This window comes from Pararge aegeria, chromosome 24 (genome assembly GCF_905163445.1).
Source record: "Pararge aegeria chromosome 24, ilParAegt1.1, whole genome shotgun sequence".
NCBI classification, from domain to species: domain Eukaryota; kingdom Metazoa; phylum Arthropoda; class Insecta; order Lepidoptera; family Nymphalidae; genus Pararge; species Pararge aegeria.
The window spans coordinates 11,039,886-11,060,364 of record NC_053203.1 but is presented as its reverse complement, the minus strand read 5'-3'; positions in this window follow the sequence as shown (position 1 = coordinate 11,060,364).

Sequence of the window (20,479 nt, the reverse complement as noted above, 5' to 3'; positions counted from 1 at the left end):
AAGCGTAATAAATCGGTTTGCAGACAACACTTGAACTTTTCAAAGGGTTTATTTAGTTTGCTTTATTTTTGCAACACGTGAAAGCAGTGCCCTGTTTGCTTGATGAGGAGTTTTTCTATTGCTCTAATACGTAATTAAAGTAAATATCCACTTAAGGGGCCCAGTTCATCATCATCAGCATCAAATCAACCGATTGACGTCCACTGCTGGACATTGGTCTTTTGTAGGGAGTTCCCAACTCCACGATTCTGGGCCGCTTGTATCCAGCGGCTCCCCGCGACTCGTTTGTTTTCGTCTGTCCACCTGGTTGGGGGTCGACCAACGCTGCGTTTACCAGTTGCCATTCCAACACCTTGGAATCCCAACGTCCATCGATTCTTCAAGCTATGTGGCCGCCCATTGCGACAGTTTCGCGACTCGTTGAACTATGTCGGTAACTTTAGTTCTTCTACGAATCTCCTCAAGTCTGATTTGATCACGTAGAATACTCCTAACATAGCTCTTTCCATCGCTCGCTGAGTTCTGTCATACTGGCGAGCACTGCGGTTTTATAAATGGAAGTCCAGGGTAGGATATTGGGCTGGGGGAATTAGTTATGGGTGTTATAATTTCGATAAAAACGTGCTGCCAAGTTTTAGCGTTCCGGTACGAAGCCGACAGCCGCGTAAAAATGATTCGGATGCTATACCCTAAACTGGTTAGCCCGTTATCATTTTAAACTGCATCGTCATTTAGCTTCAGGTGATATTGCAGTCAAGTCCTAGCTTATAGTAAAATTAATAAATAATACCTAAATATACTAAAATAATTCAAACATCGCTATCTAGTACCAAAGACAGCGTTGCTTGGGTACTAATATAACTGATGAATAATTTTATGAATAATATACCTACAGATATACTTATAATATATAGATAAACACCCAGACAATGAAAAACGTTCATGTTCATTACACAAACATTGTCCAGTTTTGGGAATCGAACCCACGGCCTTGGACTCAGAAAGCAGATTCGCTGCCCACTGCGCCAATCGGTCGTCTAAATAAAAGTGTGTTTCCATTTTCAAATCAATTCCGAAAATAAATGTCCTTAACTGAACGATATAAACTCTGAAGCGTTTATCAGAATCGCAGTCGCCATTGTGGGAATACGTCCAACGTTTGAACCCCGACACAACTCCCATTGGGATTTATTGGGGCAGAATACAAACGTGTATTTACATGTAGCTTTTCCTTTAATCTATATTGTTAGAAACTTTGCAATTTCTTTATTTGGAATGGTTAATTCCGGGTATTATCCCGACAAAGCTCTAGGGGCTACAGCTCAACCCAGCGTATTGCAGCAGCGTCCTGGTTTTTTATTGGTTAAAATAAAATAACACAAATATAAATTAAACGTAAGCTAAGCTACCTCGTAGTTTTTTATTGAGTAACTTTAGAATTTTTTGTAAGATAATCATACTGTAAAACGTGTAACAGAATTACGAAATAGTATTGAAGGTTGCATGACTATATTTCATAAGGAATCAATCACCCTGTAAAAATATTGAATTAAAAGAAGCATTTTTATAAATTTAAAATGCATATAAAAATCTTCGGAACCGACAGGATTTGAACCTGCGACTTTCGGGCAATCGCGGCCTGAGCCAATTAATCAGGCTCAGGCCGCGAGTTAAAATTTATAAAAATTGATTATTCTTCCAAGTGTAGGTAAAAACACTAATAAAAATTATAAAAAACAAAACAAGCATATTTATTTTTCCATACAAACGAATTCAAAGCATTCTTAGTGTTTACTCATGACATCCGTATTGAAGATAAAAGACCAACACGAGCATAGTACCTACGCTACGCGACGCGTACCTAATAAAACGACAGGAGTCACATGATTTTAATTTTGCATGTGATGTTACAGCTGTATGACCAGTGGCGTGCATAGAGGGTATGCACAGGGTAAGCAGATGATATAAAATGAAGAAAGTCTCCAGAACTAGTTATAAATACTTTAGGTTAGGCTTTCTATAACTCTTACAATGCCTATCCTTAAGTTTTTTATAAGTCATACGTGAGATTTTTTTCATTTTATATCATCTGCATACACTGTGCATACCCTCTATGCACGCCACTGGCCTGTATCTGATTTATTTCAGTAAAAACAATGGAAGTGGTTTACTCAAAAACTATTAGGTTTTCGGTTTCACAGATAAGTCTAAGAGACAGTAAATAATATGCCTCTAAATAATAACAATATATATAATAAAATAGATAAGTCTCGGAGACAGTAAACAATAATATAAGCATGTGAAGTTTTATTTCGGTTTCAATTTACACATTGTATAACCTCAGTTTACAGACAGACATACCTAGGTAATTGCCGTGAGTACGTGGTACCACGTAGCGGATACCATATAATTAAGGTTCCTATTTGACTGACAATATGACAGACAAATCTGTTGTGTCTATTGGTACCTAAATAATGATTATTGTGAAAACATAGGTTAAGCCTGCGGCTTTTATAACGGATTTATATATTTACCCCTATTGCCCCTTTCATAAAGATTGCCTACATCCGTATGAGATATGTTTAGGATACCGTTCTCAAAGGGTAGAACGGGATACTATTACTAAGACTCGGCTGCCCGTCTGTCACCAACCTGTATCTCATGATACGCGATAGTACGACTATTTAGTTGTAATTTTAACGCATTATTTATATCTGTTGGCGCTATAACATACATATAATAACAAATATTAAAAACACTAAAGATTCCTAAATTGTCGAGCCAAGGCCTCCTACTTAATACCAAAGCTACTGCGCCCTTGAGGTCGTCAAAGTTATTATTGTGACCTTTACAAATTATCCAAACGTACTAAATAAAATGGAGGGATTAAAAATATATATTTTATCTTAATATATTATTAGCATTTTATATATATTTCAGGCATGCTTTTTTTTCAAACATGTCTGGATTGCGGTAATCTCTCTGCCAAGTGTAAAAACTCAGTAATTGACAGAGTTGGCAGCGGTTTCCTTTGATACCTGTCCCACGATTTGAACCAGATCCGATCAGAAATAGTAGTAATTGACAACCTACTGTCGAACAAAATCTGGACTCACTTATAATTTAACTAATAAATCTAGAGTAGTGGGTAGGAGCTTCGACGACTTCACTTCCGGGGGGCCGAGTTCGAATCCCAGCAGCCTCTAACTTCTCTAAGTTATGTGCGTTTTCGACGGTAAAGGAAAAAATCGTGAGCCATCCTGCATGTATAAAGGTTCTACTTGATGTTCTCAAAGGTATCTGGAGTCCACCAATCCGCACTGGGCCAGCTTGATGGACTACGGCCTTTACTCCTTCTCACTGTGGGAGAAGATCCGAGCCCTGTAGTTGGCCGGTAATGGGTCAATATGCTGATATACATTGTAACTAACTAACTACCCACTTACAATTTTATTGTGCGCTTGAAGATGCAATTTTATATAATTACATACGTTTTGTAAATTAGCCAGTAAGTTCCATTTAGGTGGAAAGTCCTTTATGGAACAATATATATCTTAAAACAGATGTAGTCTAAGATGGTAGCAGGATAAATGGGAGAGTATAATAAATAAATAAATATACTACGACAATACACACATCGCCATCTAGCCCCAAAGTAAGCGTAGCTTGTGTTATGGGTACTAAGATATCTGTTGTGAAAATTTTTATGAATATAATACACATAAATACTTTAAATATACAGATAAACACCCAGACACTGAAAAACAATCATGTTCACCATACAAACATTTTCCAGTTGTGGGAATCAAACCCACGGCCTAGAACTCAGAGAGCAGGGTCGCTGCCCACTACGCCAGTCGGCCGTCAAATATGTCAGTTATATTTATCCCATACTCGGTTTCCACGCAACCTCGTACCGGAACCCTAAATCGCTTAGCGGCACGTCTTTGTCCGGTGGTAACAAGCCACGGCCGAAGCCCACACCAGAAAAAATATTAGAAGTTTTAAACAGCAGATATAGAGAGCAACGGCGGATTCTTTCGGCGGATAGTTTTCTTGAGAATCTGCCAAAAATATTAATCTCGCGATCCAGAAATAAATTTAATGTAAGATCGATCCATTGCGTTTACATCGACTGACGGTGGCCCAAGATGTAGGTTTTTGTTAGTCTTATGCTGCACAATATTTTATATGGACTTATTTAGTCGTATGGCATTTTCTAAGAATAAGCGGTTTAAATTATTGATATTATCTGCGAATTAATAAGGTGTAAGTTAATGTCCAGATTTTCCAACCATGTGACAGTCTGAGCAGGAAGATCAAGAAGGTCGTTGGGCAATCCCTGGTATCAATAGATGGGGTAATGTTGGATTATCTGCTCCGTCGTCTCATTTTCCTTGCCACGGTCACATGTAGAGTGGTTTCCAACCCTACTTATGCAAAAGATAGTTGCAGCGTCCTGTTCTTAACCGGATCTTATATGGATTATTTAACAGTTACGCTGTGTCCAAAATTGACGCGGGCAAATCCGCAGGGCAAGAGTCTAGTTTGTTTTTTATTTTGGTCATAAAAACGACTTCAAAAGGCACTTTGATGCTAAAATAGAAGATAATACAACAAGTTTAAGTTATATTAGCAAATAATAATGAAAACTTCCAGTACCCTTTTCAATTTTTTTTTTTTTTTTTCATTTACTGCTACTTAGTTGTTACTCTATTTATGTTAATTTATCTATTTACACAAAATCATAGATTTTTTTTTAGAAAGCATATGCAAAGTCTTTTGTAGTGTACTTTTTTATGTGCATTCAGTATAAGCATTTGTGACTTTTCGTGCATTTTTTTTCCTTTGGTTTACTAAATTTGACCTCAAGTCTAGAATCCCCTCCTTTTTAGAGCAACTGAAAATTATTTGCTATGCTACTAAATTTCTTGTTATCTTCTTCTCGGTAGAAGCTTCCGAACCGGTGGTAGTGTTACTGCAAACAGACCTTTTAGAATTTTAGAGATCTCTGGTTATTTTCCATTGTATTTTTAATAACACTGAGTAATAAATTTCTCACACCCGCTTCCGCTTGTGACTTGCATCCGTAATAACCGTGAAGCATATCGCGCCTGGCGTGTGTCCGTCAAATTCGCTCCGCCTGCTATCGATAGAGGAATTTACCAAATTATAACATTATGCAACGCTAACCCACCACGCCTCAATACCAGCGTCTAGGTATAGTATAGGACTATACCTAGACTCTGGTATTACTTTTTAACCGACTTCCTTCAAAGAAGAGATAATGATCAAAACGGTTATTTTTTTACGTATGTTGTGGCATAATTGCATCTTTTATAGACGGACGGATTTGCAAAATTCAACAGAAGATTTTATATTATCTATTGAAGTGTTTTTACTTACCTACACTTGGATAATTGCTCTAAAAGGATGGTTGCTCTTCTAATAATTTTAAATGACAATGACAAAAAAAAACACCCGGTTAAGTTTGTTGTGGGCTTCTTCTTAGACCAGGACGCTTTTGGAACCCTCGTAGCTTTAATTTTTAGTTTACGAATGTGGTTATCGCCATCATCTCACTACCGTGTAGTTCTGATGTACGCATCAAAAGTGCCACCTATGGGCCTACTTGAATAAAGATATTTTATGACTTTGACTTTGACTTTGGATATATCGTAAGAATCCTAATCAGTTTCTACGCAGCATTGTACCGCAACGTTTGATTTCTTGGTGGCACCTTTTTGTAGGGTGGTAACAAGCTACCGCTGAAGCATGCCACCTGACCATCTTTAGCCTAATAAAAGTCCATCACTCGACTGATGGCCTCTCCCAACGGGAGCGTTGGCCGATAATCACCACGCTGGGCAGATGGGTCGGTGACCGTGGGTCCGTTCTCCGTTATATTCCCTTAGTCACCTCGTACGACACCGGGAAGACAAGGGCGGTGTATTCTCATCTGCCGTCACCACACAGCACCAGACCGGTGAAAACTAAGAAATAATAAATTCCTAATTCAATCCAGTGTCATGTGTCTCTTATCCATGTCTTTTCCTTTTACGCCTTTGGTTGTCTGGAAGCAGTGGCGTGCATAGAGGATATGCACAGAGTATGCAAATGATATAAAATGAAGAAAATCTCCAGTTCGACTTATAAATACTTAACTCTTACAATGCATATCCTTACGTTTTTTATAACTCGTACTGGAGATTTTCTTTATTTTGTATCATCTGCATACCCTGTGCATACCCTCTATGCACGCCACTGCCTGGCAGTAATCGATATGTAGCGATAAGGCCACCAAATTGTACCCTATTGTTCTATGTTTTGTATGTTTATTTATATATCTTGAACTACTTTTTTTGGTGTACAATAAAAATGCATTCATTCATTCAAGTGCCGGGCATCTTCGTTAAGAATCACAAGATTTACCAAGTATTTGAAAACTAACCTTTATTTTCTATACTCCGCAAAAAGCAGGAAAATATGTGAGGTGTAATTTATAATTGCTTCAATCCTTATAATTTACACCAAACATATCTTCGGCAATGTACCCTCTACGCACTTTTCGCTCCGAAACTTGAGCATCCTCAGTAGATGTCAACTTAACAATGAATAATTGTTAAGTTACAATGAATAACTGTTCACTTAGCGACATCTTTAACAATTCTAATACGTACCTTTCTATCTTTACAGATGAATTGAAACCAACGAGGACGTGAATCACGCTTTATCGGGTCGTAAGTACACACTCACTGGTAAGATTCACTGGGAACATGGGCGTAAGTGCAAATTCAATCAAAGATATCTGGAGCACTTATGTGATGGTATAGAGCTGTTAATTTTTGTATTAGTGGTTATAGCTCAGTGGTTACGACTTCGGCTTCCATCGTTCGGGGACCGAGTTCCAAATCTCAGCACACTACATAACGCATATAACTTTTCCAAGTTATTTGCTTTTTTAAGTAATTAAAACTAGCCGACCCGTTCAACTTCTTCTGCACCAAATCGGTTATTACCGGAAAACACAAATAAAATGACATTTTCTGATAAATAATGAATCCTAGCTAGATCTAAATTACCTAGTATACTAAATTTCATGAAAATCGTTGGAGCCGATTCCGAGATTCCAATTATATATAAACAAGAATTGCTCGTCGAAAGATATAAGATAAAATAAGATAACACTTGCTTCAACGGTGAAGGAAAATATTTTTAGGAAACCTGCATGTTTGAGAGTTCGCGATAATGTTCTCAACGGTGTGTTTGTGGTTGATAAGATTATTAAATAATTTACTATCGAAATCTGTGAAGTTTTTGTTTTGAAAATTATTTAGCTACTCCACTTGATGGTAGCCTGTGATTGCAATCTTACTTGGTGGTATCATATCATCATCAAATATACCATACAAAAATGTTACTTTATCTATCTATTGAAGTGTTTTACTTACCTTTATATAAGTTTGTTGTGGGCTAGGGTTCCAACCCTCGTAGCTTTAGGTTTAAGATGGCGAACGAAGTTATCACCATCCCCTTACAATTATGCAAACATATATGTATGAACGCTTAATAAATGCCTGTTATATGAATAAAGAAATTTAAATAGGAATTTTAATATAAGCCTCGTTGAAATAAATGAATTTGGAATTTTGAATTTGAATTTGGAGGTGTTAAAGTAGTGCCCAGTTACGCCCATTTGCAAATAAACTGAAATGTAAATTTACCGCCATGCCAGCCTGCCAATAAAAACGACCTACTTTCGCGAAAATTAGAGCGCCCTAGATAGCTATTTTTATTAAATTTACACTTACGCCTTTATTACTCACTAGTTGATGGACGATCTGTTGATTTTCACCCGATCACGAACGGACGGTATTTTTGTATATATTATATATTAGACGGCTGATGCGCAGTGAGCAGCGACCCTGCTTTCTGAGTCCAAGGCCGTGGGTTGGGCCCACAACTGGAAAATGTTCGTGTTATGAACATGAATGTTTTTTAGTGTCTGGGTGTTTAATTTTTATATTATAAGTATTTCTGTATGTTATGAATAAAAAAAGAGAGATAGCTTACACAGTTAGCACAACATTAGCATCAACTAGTAATGTGACGGCCGATTGGCGCAGTGGGCAGCGACCCTGCTTTCTGAGCCAAGGCCGTGGGTTCGATTCCTACAACTGGACAATGTTCATCACGAACATGAATGTTTTTTAGTGTCTGGGTGTTTAATTTTTATATTATAAGTATTTCTGTATGTTATGAATAAAAAAAAATATTCATCGCTCATTTTAGTACCCTTAACACAAGGTAAGCTTACTTTGGGGCTAGATGGCGATGAGTGTATTGTTGTAGTATATTTATTATTAATAGGTTGCGAACTTATGAAGATTAAACTTAATTAACTATACTCCGCGAAAACCAGGAGAATTCGTATGGTGTTATAATTTATAATTTCTTCAATCTTTATGTTCCACATCAATAAGATCTTCGGCTTAGTTTTAATTGTACAATATTGATATCAAAATTAAGAAATTATAAGTAATTTTACAATTTTCATATCTTATTTTTCTGACCTGCTGCATGCATGATTATTACAAAAAATGGAAAAAAATAAATTATGGTGTTGTTTTAATGTGCATGCCATAGAATGTTAGATCGTAGCACGGAACATGTTATGTTATCATAATATCAAATTTCTTAACCTGGCAAACACGCAAATAAAGATTTGAATTTGAAAAAGTTAACTTTCGCGGTCAAATTACTAAACAAAGGTAGAAAACTTTACACCTTCCGCTCAGCACGGCTAGCATGGGCAGGAGAAAACTTTCTCCTTGGGAAAGGATAAAAAAATATCTTCTCCCACAGCTTTATCAACTCTCAGAGCACTGTCGCACTATTGGAAATAATACCGAAATAACATATGTGTTTAATAAACGGGGGTAAACTTCTCCTATTCCATGTTCCCGTGCTTAAGCAGGTGGAAACGTTAATTATATTCCCTGTCAGGGGATATATTCGGAGGATATAATTTTGTCCCCTGCCTGTGCTACCCCCGCTGGATACAAGGGCCAATACATTTTAGCGGAGTATTAACATATATTAGACGGCCGATTGGCGCAGTGGCCAGCGACCCTGCTTCCTGAGTCCAAGGCCGTGGGTTCGATTCCCACTGCTGGAAAATGTTTGTGTGATGAACATGAATGTTTTTCAGTGTCTGGGTGTTTATATGTACATTATAAGTATTTATGTATATTATTCATAAAAAAAATACTCATCAGTTATCTTAGTACCCATAACACAGGCTACGCTTACTTTGGGACTAGATGGCGGTGTGTGTATTGTCATAGTATATTTATTTATTTTATTTATTGATATTGAATGTAGGCGAATTTCTCTTTTCATAAGGTTGAAAATAAGTTAATATTTTTTTTTACATTTACGTAACTTTTCAGGCAAATGCGTACAAAGAAATATCCAGACCACCTATCATGGTTCTGTAACCGGTAATGGCTTCCTAAAAAAAATATCTACAGAAGCTTAACTAAATTAGGGAAATTCACAACAATATCGTCCACGAACAGCAATATGGTATATTACCGAAGCAATTTATCAAGTTTCAATTAATCTAGACCGCCGCCGATAAAACTTTAAGTAATGGATAAATGCATTTTATGATGCCGGAGTAGATAGCTTTAAGTGGATGGAATGGCTGTACCTAATTCAATTAGGTTGCTGCCCACGCGGTCGTCACGCGAACGGTTAATAAGGGCGCGTTTTATAGGCTCAGAGCCGGTGACCTTTTTTAAGCATCTTCTGTGCAATGCCCTTTTTGGAAGTTATTCAAATTCAAAATTTAAGCACTTTTGAAACGACAAGTCTGTCTGTGTGTAGTGACTCTACCACCGGTTCGGAAGGCAGATTCTACCGAGAAGAAGCCGGCAAGAAACTCAGCAGTTGCTCTTTTCCATCATAAGAAGTTAAAGTCAAGGATAAGTAAAATTGCTGAACACAAGCCACCTTTTACATGACACCTAGTATACAGCGAATGTACAATGTCTTTAGTGCTGTGATTTATATTCGTTTGAAATGTCGTCGCTATAGGTTAACGTATGTATCTGAGGCCAAAATTGTCAAATACAAGTGTTATTTATATTGCAGGCTCCGGCCGTGAACTGTAGCGTTCCATTCACCGGAGTTCTTGCTATTTTGTCTACACTCTCGTATCTTAGGATCCTTTGGAATTATTTAGTAACTTCAAAAGTGAACAGAAATAATGAATGAATGAATATACTTTTATTGCACACACAAAGTACATAGAACAAAAAGAAAAGTATACCAAAACAACGTATATAATTTGGCGGCCTTATCGCTACAAAGCGATTTCTTCCAGGCAACCAATGGCGAAGATAAAAAAACAGTTGCAGAAAAAAGTTAGGTGGTGCATATATACATATTCAGTGATATAAAATAAAGAATATCTCCAGTACGAGCTAAAAAAAAACTTAAGGATAGGCATAGTCAGAGTTATAAAAAGCCTACCCTTAAGTATTTATAGCTTATTCTGGAGATTTTGTTAATTTTATATTATCTGCAAACTCTGTGCATACCCTCTATGCACGCCACTGTACATATTCACATAAAATACATATTTCATAACCTAGATCTTTGTATTTCTTTTCTTCTTTTATATAAATAAAGAGTTAAATAAATAAATAAATATTAAAAATTATCATTATTAACCCATTACCGGCTCAACATAAGGCACTTCTCTCTCCTCTTCTCCTTCGTCTCCTTTTCTTTGTCTCCTCCTTGTCACTTTGACCGAGAAGAGATGAGGCCCTATTCCATCATACTGGGCAAATACGCATGACTTGACTTGACTTCGCATGCCTTTGAGAACATCACGGAGAAATCTCAGGCATGCAGGTTAACTATACCCCCTTTAGAAGGGGGAGTCCCACATAACCTCCGTCCTGCCTAAGGGTCGGAGGTTGCAATTAAGGCATGCAGGTTACCTGGCGCTGCTTTCTTAAACATCGATTGCTTAAAACGTACACTTAAAATAACTTGGAAAAGTTAGACGCGCGTGCTGGAGTTCAAACTTGGTCTCCCGAAATGGAAACCGAATTCCTTAAGATGGCATATAGTTTGTAAGCAAAGATAGAAACAAAAGTTCTTTTGTGGGCTCAAGTCTGCTCTAGTCGATCTCTTTTGTTTATCGTGCCCATATCCTCCTATATGGAGGACGGCCGACTGGCGCAGTTTGCAGCGACCCTGCTTTCTGAGGCCGTGGGTTCGATTCCCACAACTGGAAAATGTTTGTGTGATGAGCATGAATGTTTTTCAGTGTCTGGGTGTTTATCAGTATATTATAAGTATTTATGTATATTATTCATAAAATATTAATATGCCTACTTTGGGGCTAGATGGCGATGTATGCGTTGTCGTAGTATATAAATGATTTATTTAATTATTTATTTATATATATTCCACTACAAGTTAGCCCTCAATCGGTTTCTACTCGGCATCGTACCGGGACGCTTTATCCCATGGCGATATGTATTTGTCTGTATGGTGGTAACTAGCCACGGCCGTAGACATTCACAAAACCAGACCATAGAATTAAAATTCAAAAATTGAAAGTTCTCAAACGGAGATCGAACCTTGTACCTTCCACTCACATGTCTACAGCTTGCCACTGCGTCGTGGAGGCTATAAAATCCCCAGCTGTTCTTCCAAAGCATAGTAAAGTCCATCAGCATTCTTTTTACGTGACGCTACTTCTAATATTCAGTTTAGTCACGTACTTCGCTGGCATAAAAAATGTGCACCTGTCATTCAATTACCTAATTTCAACGTCGTTGTATATTTCTCATGATTAAAAACATTGAATTGCATACTGATCGAGTTTTGATACAATTATTAGCTTTTGCAGATATTTATTTCTATAACCTTAGCTATTATCCATGTTTGGAATGTTGATAATTTTTTTATTGGACATTTTTTAGGGTTCCGTCCTGATGAGTGCCAACGGGATCTTATTACTTAGCCTTCATCTGTCCTTCGGTTTCTATGGCAGCGTCATATTTTAATTCCTTAAAACGCATAAACTTTGTATCCAACTTTTTAAGTTTATTTTTGTTTTGTCCATTGTTTTCGTTTTTTGCCTATTTGTGGTGTACAAATAAAGTGTATAAATAAATAAAAAAAATTTAAAAAAAAACTTAGAAAATTTAGAGGTTGGGTTGGCTGGGATTCGAACTCGTTCCCCACGAAAGAGAAGTCGAAGTCCTACCCGCTCGGCTATCACCGCTTCCCACTGGGCTATCTACGAGGTTACTATACAAGTGATGAATTTCTTAATGCTTGGAAATCACGCCGCTTCGCTTTTATCTCTCGCAAGACAGCATTAATACTGTAAAATAATTGTAAAATGCTGATTTTGGAAAAGAACAACTGCTGGTACCCCCTTCTTCTCTACTAAGATCTGCCTTCCAAACTGGTAGTAGAGTCACACAGACAGACATACTTGAATTTTCGAAACTGGTAATATAATAAACCAAAGTAATTCAAATAAATTAATTTTAGAACTTGTTCATCATTGTTATCTTCATAGAAATGACCTTTTGAATTTTTGTCATGTGAATTCAATTCGCTGATATTGAAATAGGTTGAGATATCTTGGCATTTCACAGTAGGATCGCATTTTATTCGGCCGGGTAAATTGGACCGACTTTTGTTTAGTCGGAAACTGGGGGAAACATATTCTTTTTTGTTTCGCTGTTTTCAGTGAAACTGCGCCCGAATTGTTACAGTTGTTTAATATAAAAGCGTATTATTTTGCTATTGTTGTTTTTTTCTTAACTATATATTTTCTCATTAACCTTATGCCCTTACCTTTTTTATATACATAACTTCATAGCTCAATATTAACTCGACTGTGTGATGGTGATAACAAAAAAAAACCTGGCTAAGTTTGTTGTGGGCTCTTCTTAGACCAGGGCGCGTTTGGAAACCTCCTAGCTTTAGTTTTAAGTTAACGAATGCAGTTATCAACAACTAACATTAGTAGTAAAATGTTTCAATTTTCCCTTGGGAACTACTTAAGGAATTGGGATAAAAGGTAGCCTATGTTCTTTTCCATGTCAAAGGCTACATGCATGCCAAATTTAATCCAAATCCGTTCAGCCGTTTTTGCGTGATTGAGTAACAAACATCCAAACTATCAAATTTATAATATTGCTAGCTGTTCGTCTGCCGTTGATTTTGTTTTTTGATTTGGCATTAAATTTAGATGTAGATAAAAAAAAAATTAAAATATTCAGTATAGCATGAAATGAGGGATTTGCTGCTGTACGCTGATGAGTTCTGTCCTCTATCTCCAACCACAGGGGGCAAAATTTAACACATACTCGTATTATAACCTCTATGGTACAAAAATAATTATTTAAATCGGTTTTAATTTGTCGGAGTTATGGTGTAAAACCGTCAGACACTCATCCCCTCTCCCAAAGGAACCGAGTTTAATGTCGGGATAAAAAGTATCCTATATTACTTCTAACACTTCCAAGAATATGTGTACAAAGTTTCATGAGGATTGGTTTAGTAGTTTTTGCGTGAAAGCGTAACATAACAAACAAACTTACATTGACTTTTATAATATTAGTTGTAAATTGTAGATTGTATATATAGAATAGGATTAGAATATATAGAAGAATATATAGAATAGGATTTAATACAAATCTAAGTCTTCATAACATGTGAACTTTTCTTAACATTTGTTCAGAAAATAACTTCGGGTTCACAGCTTTGTAATAAACCCTAAAGCCCTACAATACACATTAGTTATAGCAGTAATGAGGTCCATTAGACCCCTAAGAGAGATTAAGTGGTATTTTCTAGAGACTATTACGAACGTCTTGTTTAAAAACTACCACAGACGTACCAACTCCTAATTCCTTATTGGTTGGCAATCTACTATTTCGAACGCCCTAGGTTGGATGGCTAGTTGACTTTGTAGAATGGGTAGTATATTATGAAAATTAAGCTTAATTTGCTATACTCCGCGAAAAGCAGGAGAATCTGTATGTTGTAATTTGTAATTTCTTCAATCCTTATACTCCACACCAAACAGATCTTCGGCAATGTACTCTCTACGTACGTTTCGCTCCAAAACCGGAGCATCCTCAGGAGATGTTGACTATACAATGAATAATTGTTAAGTACAATGTCTTAAAATTAAGCTTAATTTTAATAACATATTGTGGATTTCCGCAAAGTAACGCCTGCTTCTATCCAATTTGGTAGTAGATAATGATGATGACCTCCTTGGCGCAGGGGTGAGCGCAGTGGATTTAATTGGCAGATCCCGAGTTCGAAATTGGTGAATTTATAATTTCAGAATTTTCTCTGTTCCTCAGGGTGATTACGCATTTTGCGACAGGTTTGCGACAGGCGCAAATCTTGCAATCACTGCTGTCAAACGTCACTTTTCCATAAAATAAATAAACAAAAGTGACGTTTGACAGCAGTGATTGCAAGATTTACGCCTGTCACAAACCTGTCGCGAGATACGTAATCACCCTGCTGGTCTGGTGGGAGGCTTCTGCCGTGTCTAGCTACTATTCTACCTACAAAAACGAGCCGCTAAGCGATTTAGCGTTCCGGTACGATGTCGCGTAGAAACCAATTAGCGGTATGGGTTTAATATACCTGCCATACCCCTAACCGTTAGCCCGTACCCATCTTAGACTGCATCATCACTTAACAGCACGTGAGATTACAGTCAAGGGCTAACTTGTAGTAATAAAAAAATTTACAATGAAACGGAGAATAGACTCGGGAAGTCCAGAAATTTTCTTATCAGAGAAACCTTAATCAATTCCCGATTCAGAACTGATGTTACTGATTTCATTTTCCAATTAAAAAAGCAAATTCATTTGCTAAAGTTTTGTAGTAAGCGCTAAATGTTAATCGAACAAAAAAAAGTGTAACCAATGCAGCTATTGCAGCCATCGTGTCGGAAGTTGGCATATCTGTAAAGGCTTTAAAGTTTCGAACCTTGTTTCAAATGACCTATTGTGACTGGCGCCATTTTCTTATCAAAGTGTAACGATATATTATTGCTGTAACACAATATGCATTGATTACCCTTCATATTTCTATCACGTAGCGCTATTCAGCAAAAACATGCAAAGAAATATAAAAAAATAAATCGCTCAACTCTTTTTAACTCCTTAAGAGTTTGACCTTTATTCCAATCCTAGCTTATGGTTAGAAATCATGCAGTCCAAGATGTTAACATGGTAACGGGCTAGTCTTTTTTTTTTCTCGTGGGGAAATCGTCATGGACAGCACCGCGCTAAGGGGAGGCACGGTGATTATGTCGGACTCGTACCGACTAAACCCCCACGGTGTTCCTACCAGTCGCCTGGTGGCTAGGCCACGGTAACGCTTTCGCACACATCCGCGAACCAGCTAGCGGCACCAGCTACCCTGTGGGACATACTAAAACGTCCCTACAATCGCCAAAGTCGCACCGGGAACACAAGGTGTGCCTTCCAACCCGAGGACTTATCTCCAACAGGTGACGGATTCCCCGCATCCATCGCCCAGGGGTCCACATCAAGGGGGGCAGGCGGCGATTATGAGCATGATGCCTGCGCCCGATCCTCCTTCGACGTATCGGTTGAGATTCGACGTCTTCCTCTCTCAACCGCTCCGCCGTTGACCGCTTCCTTCTGTGACATTACTTGCTCACAAAAGGAGACCATCGCCTCCCAAGACCTGACTGCCTGCCATACATAACGGGCTTGCTGGGTGTTGTTTGTAGCTAGGCAGTTATATTAAGGTCATACTCCTAATCGCCGGTTACTATCACATTTTAACATGTATATCATCATATTATGTTAGTGCCTTTATAGTGCTCAGACGCGAAATAGCTAATGTAAGACATATTTTATGACATAACTTAACAGACATAATTTAAAAGATTTTTCGTAGAAACTTACATCCCCTTAAGGTTCGATTCAAAATATATATTTCTTAGTGCCCTTCGAAGAATATTAAAAACTATTTTCTCTATTTGTTTTCTTCATCATTCGTTGCCTGGGAGAAATCGCTATGAAGCTATAAGGCCGCCAAAATGTATACGTTGTTTGTGTGCAATAAAAGTATATTCGTTCATTCATTTAATTTCATTTCACCGTTTTAGTCTGATAGTCTGTCAGTCAGTTGACGCAAGTTCTATACCCAAATCTAAAATAAAAGCGAACATAAATAGTTTCCTCCAACTGAAGGAAAATAAACACATTTTTTATAATCTGTTGTTTACGTCTACGCTATTAGAGTATCCGAACGTCATTTGTCATTGCCTAATTGACAGACGTCAAACCGCACGCGTTCACACCCCGCGCATCATTCCCTTTAAACATAGATGGATTTATTATTTATATAACATAACGATTTTGCCTTCATATAATTTATTAGCGTTGGCGTATTTATTAAATACTTTATTATGAAAACATACACTTTGTCACAAAAAACTTTACTATAGTCTTAAAAATATAATAGGCCCGTTTTGACAATTGTCATCGCGACGTAACTAGTTATGGAACCATAAGACTCGGGACTCGATACTCACGATAAATCAATTCAAGTTTGTATCAGTACTTGATTGATATTATTATGTATTGTAAAGTGTTCGTTCGTTCAAAGTATTCCTTTAACTTCACAACCAATACGCGTAACTGGCTGTTGATTATACGTCCACTTTTCAACATGTTGAAACAGAGTTAGTACTAAATAACAACAAACACAAAAATCGAGTCAAATCACTATGTTTAAATTAATGTCCAAAATAGAAGAGCCATAGTTAACGTAATAGTAAACAATATATATCAAACTTAAACGAGCGCACAGTCAACTTTACAAGATGAGGAACGAAAAACTGCGCAGTGCGGGCGGGGACGCTTCAGTCATGTGCCGCTTGGTCAGATACATCAACTCAGACTCATTATTTAGAACCCATTTTGAGAACCAAGCTCATTCTTTGCAGTAAAGATAACTACACAATATTTAATTTCGATATTCAGTAAAAAAATGGCTCTAGTATAAAAAAAAAAAAAGACTGAGAACGTAACTGTTTTCGGAACGTTTCGCAAGAATTATAAATTGCATGCTACTATAAAGTAAGCGCAAAAAGAATACTCGCGATATATTCTTTCACATTATTTAACGTCCCAAAAAAATTTACGTATTTTTTAAAACACTGTATGTAATTGATTTTTATTTTATTGTTTCTTTCAGTTTCGTTCCAAGTTACATTCTATGGTCTTGCACAAATGTCATAACGGGCCTATTACATTTTTACGACTATAGTAAGATAAATTCTATACTACTCTAATATCATACTAGTTAATCACTCAACGGGTGATTGAGTGGGCTATGAATGAAATCTATAATCATATCAGAGCACAGCTTGCTCTTGACTGTGGCTTTTCTTACGATTCGTAGAAACAGAGTAACATAGCTTAGCGAGTTGGCTTGTGCCATGATGACAATGACGATGTTAACATAATATTATAAGTCTTTAGAAACCTTATGTACAGCTTTCAGTCTTGCATGCTTTCTCAGCATCTTTTCTTTCTCCGTTCAGACAAGAAAACGTACATTGCTTCGAAAAGTTGGAGGTGCGTGCCGGATTCAATCTCGTTCCTTCCTAAACCAAAGCCAAAGTCCTAACCGCTAGGTTAAAACCGCTTCAATTATAGCACCAACCAATCTGCGATTTCCTGTCACCAAAACAAATATTCAATTTAAGCACGTTGTTAACATAATAAAAGTCAACACTTCTCTATCTGAAATTCACTATACGAGTATCCGAATGTCATTTGTCACTGTCTAATTGACAGATGTCAAACCGCACGCGTTCGTGCCACTTGGCGCCATTTTAACGATGTAGATAATAGATTCAATATTTAGATACTACAAGTGTCTCTCTGTTGTGATTGTATTGTTAGGTTTATATTTTTATGGTTTTATGTAACGCCATACAAGGTTTTTTATGGCTGCAAATGTGTTTATTTGGGCTATAATTTTTTTCACGAGGGAGATACCGTTTTTTACATAAGTAGATCAGTTATGTTTCGGTTAAAACACAACTTAAGTATATATAAGTATTACACTCAATCGGGCCAATCCGCTGCGATTTCTTTTAATGTTCTGTCATTGTTAAATGCTCATTTTACCCACTTTAAGGGAAATGATTTAAAATTCTTAATATTAAATAACTCATTAATAAATCAAGCAAAGCATTTTAGAAATATTTTATAATTTCAATGTTCCGAAATCACGTAATTTAAAAATAAATAAAACGTTCAAACTATACTAAATTTTCAATGAAGTAAAAGTGAAAAGCACTAGTGCGGAAAGTTGTACTTTACGGTGTTACATTTTATATACAGCTATAAATGTATCACCTTTCTGGGTAACTGTATTAACATGTATAAAATAATCAATTAACGACTTGTCTTTACTCTGTATACAACTAATCAATTGAACATTAAGATTCTTAGCACGTTTCCGATGATCGAACAAGGATCGAGCGCGTGTCGCTTTGTTATGATAACTCAATCATGTTAGCTTGAGGGCTGAATGTAACGCAATCCGCGGCCTTGTTAGTTTAGTGACTGTCAAAGCATTGCTCCAGTTGCGAAGGTTTCCGATATTTCAGCTGGGCAGGCATCCCACTGTATGAAAATCGATATTCAATGTCGATATTAACTTGTCTTATTGTCTTTATCGATGACGACAAATTTTATAAGAATATCGCTAGTATATTCTCTATGTCCTTTGCTATTTAGCCTGCGTTTAAGTCAACCTTAAAAGATAGATATAGGTATTTATGTTATATATTATATTTGTATTTATATGTTATATATTTATATATATATTTATATTTTATTTATATAATTGTATAATTTTAAATCTTATTTATTGCACCACCTACCTCTTTTCTATGTTTTTTCCTTTTAGGCCATTGGTTGCCTGGAAGAAATCACTATGCAGCGATAAGGCCAGCAAATTGTACTCTCTTGATATTATGTATTTATATCTCTTTAACTACTTTTATTCATAGATAATTGCTGTCGCGGACTTTTTTTTAGAAGTTTTCAAGGGAAACTACTTTGTTGTACATGATTTTATCGAAACTTTATACGTTTACGCAGCGCACGCAGTGGAAAACACCCCGATTTTGAAACTAGTATAAACTGTATATTTCTTCGGCTTGCCAAAAAAATATACATACATACGTACAAACGCTCGAAAAACATAAAAAGTTAAAAAAGTCAAAAGTCAAAAATATCTTTATTCCAGTAGGTGGCACTTTTGATGAGTACATAAGAATTTTACAGAAGTGAGATGATGGCGATAACCACATTCGTAAACTTAAAACTAAAGCTACGAGGGTTCCAAACGCGTCCTGGTCTAACAAGAAGCCCACAACAAACTTAGCCGGGTGTTTTATATATCATAACCATCCTTCTTTCGAATTCGGGTAAAAAGAGCTTCTTTCGAGACTGTTTTTTTTAAATCAAGTAATTTCCGTAGCGATGGCGAGGTGCTGGGCATAACATTTTGAAAAAGTCTCTTGGCGCAGTGCTGAGCTCTGTTGTCTTATGAGTAGAGGTCTTAAGTTCGATCTCCTCACTCGCGGACAAAGACGTGACGCCAAGCTATTAATAGTTCCAGTTTTGACGGCTGATTGACGCAGTGACCTGCTTTCTGGGTCCAAGGCCGTGGGTTCGATTCCCTCAACTGGAAAATGTTTGTCTAATAAACATGAATGTTATTATAATCATTATATATTTCAACTGGGCCGAACTGTATGACCTTTTGACCTCTGAATATAAAGAAAATTTGCGAAGGTGGAACAAATAAATTAAATTGAACTGATCGCAGGCAATTGTGACAGCCCTAAATTAGGGCAAATGCTATTAACGCTACGGTAATATTATTACTGTATCAGGTTACCGTTTGAAAGGAAAATTAAAATTATAATTTAATACCATTTACTTGGCTGTGATAGCCCAGTGGGTAAGACTTCGACTTGACTTGCGGGGGGCCGAGTTTGAATCCGGATTCAATTATTAAAATATTAGAGTAAGAATTTAAAGTTATAATTGATAATCCAGGGTTTTAGCCTAGTCTATTTGATCAAGAAAAAAAAAAAAAAAAAGAATGAAAAATTATTTATTTGTTATCTAAATTTCATTACAAAACAATAGGCTAAGACCTCCATTTAAGTTTGGAAAAAACCTGTATTTGGAGGTCTCGCTCTTTCCGATATAAAGTTTACACATATACTAATAACATGACTTCAGCAATTTATTACATTTTATAATTTTATACTTTTTTTTTGTTTAGAATTTTGCAAAATCAATCATGCAAGCATGCAAATGTGTGAGTGTGTGTGTGT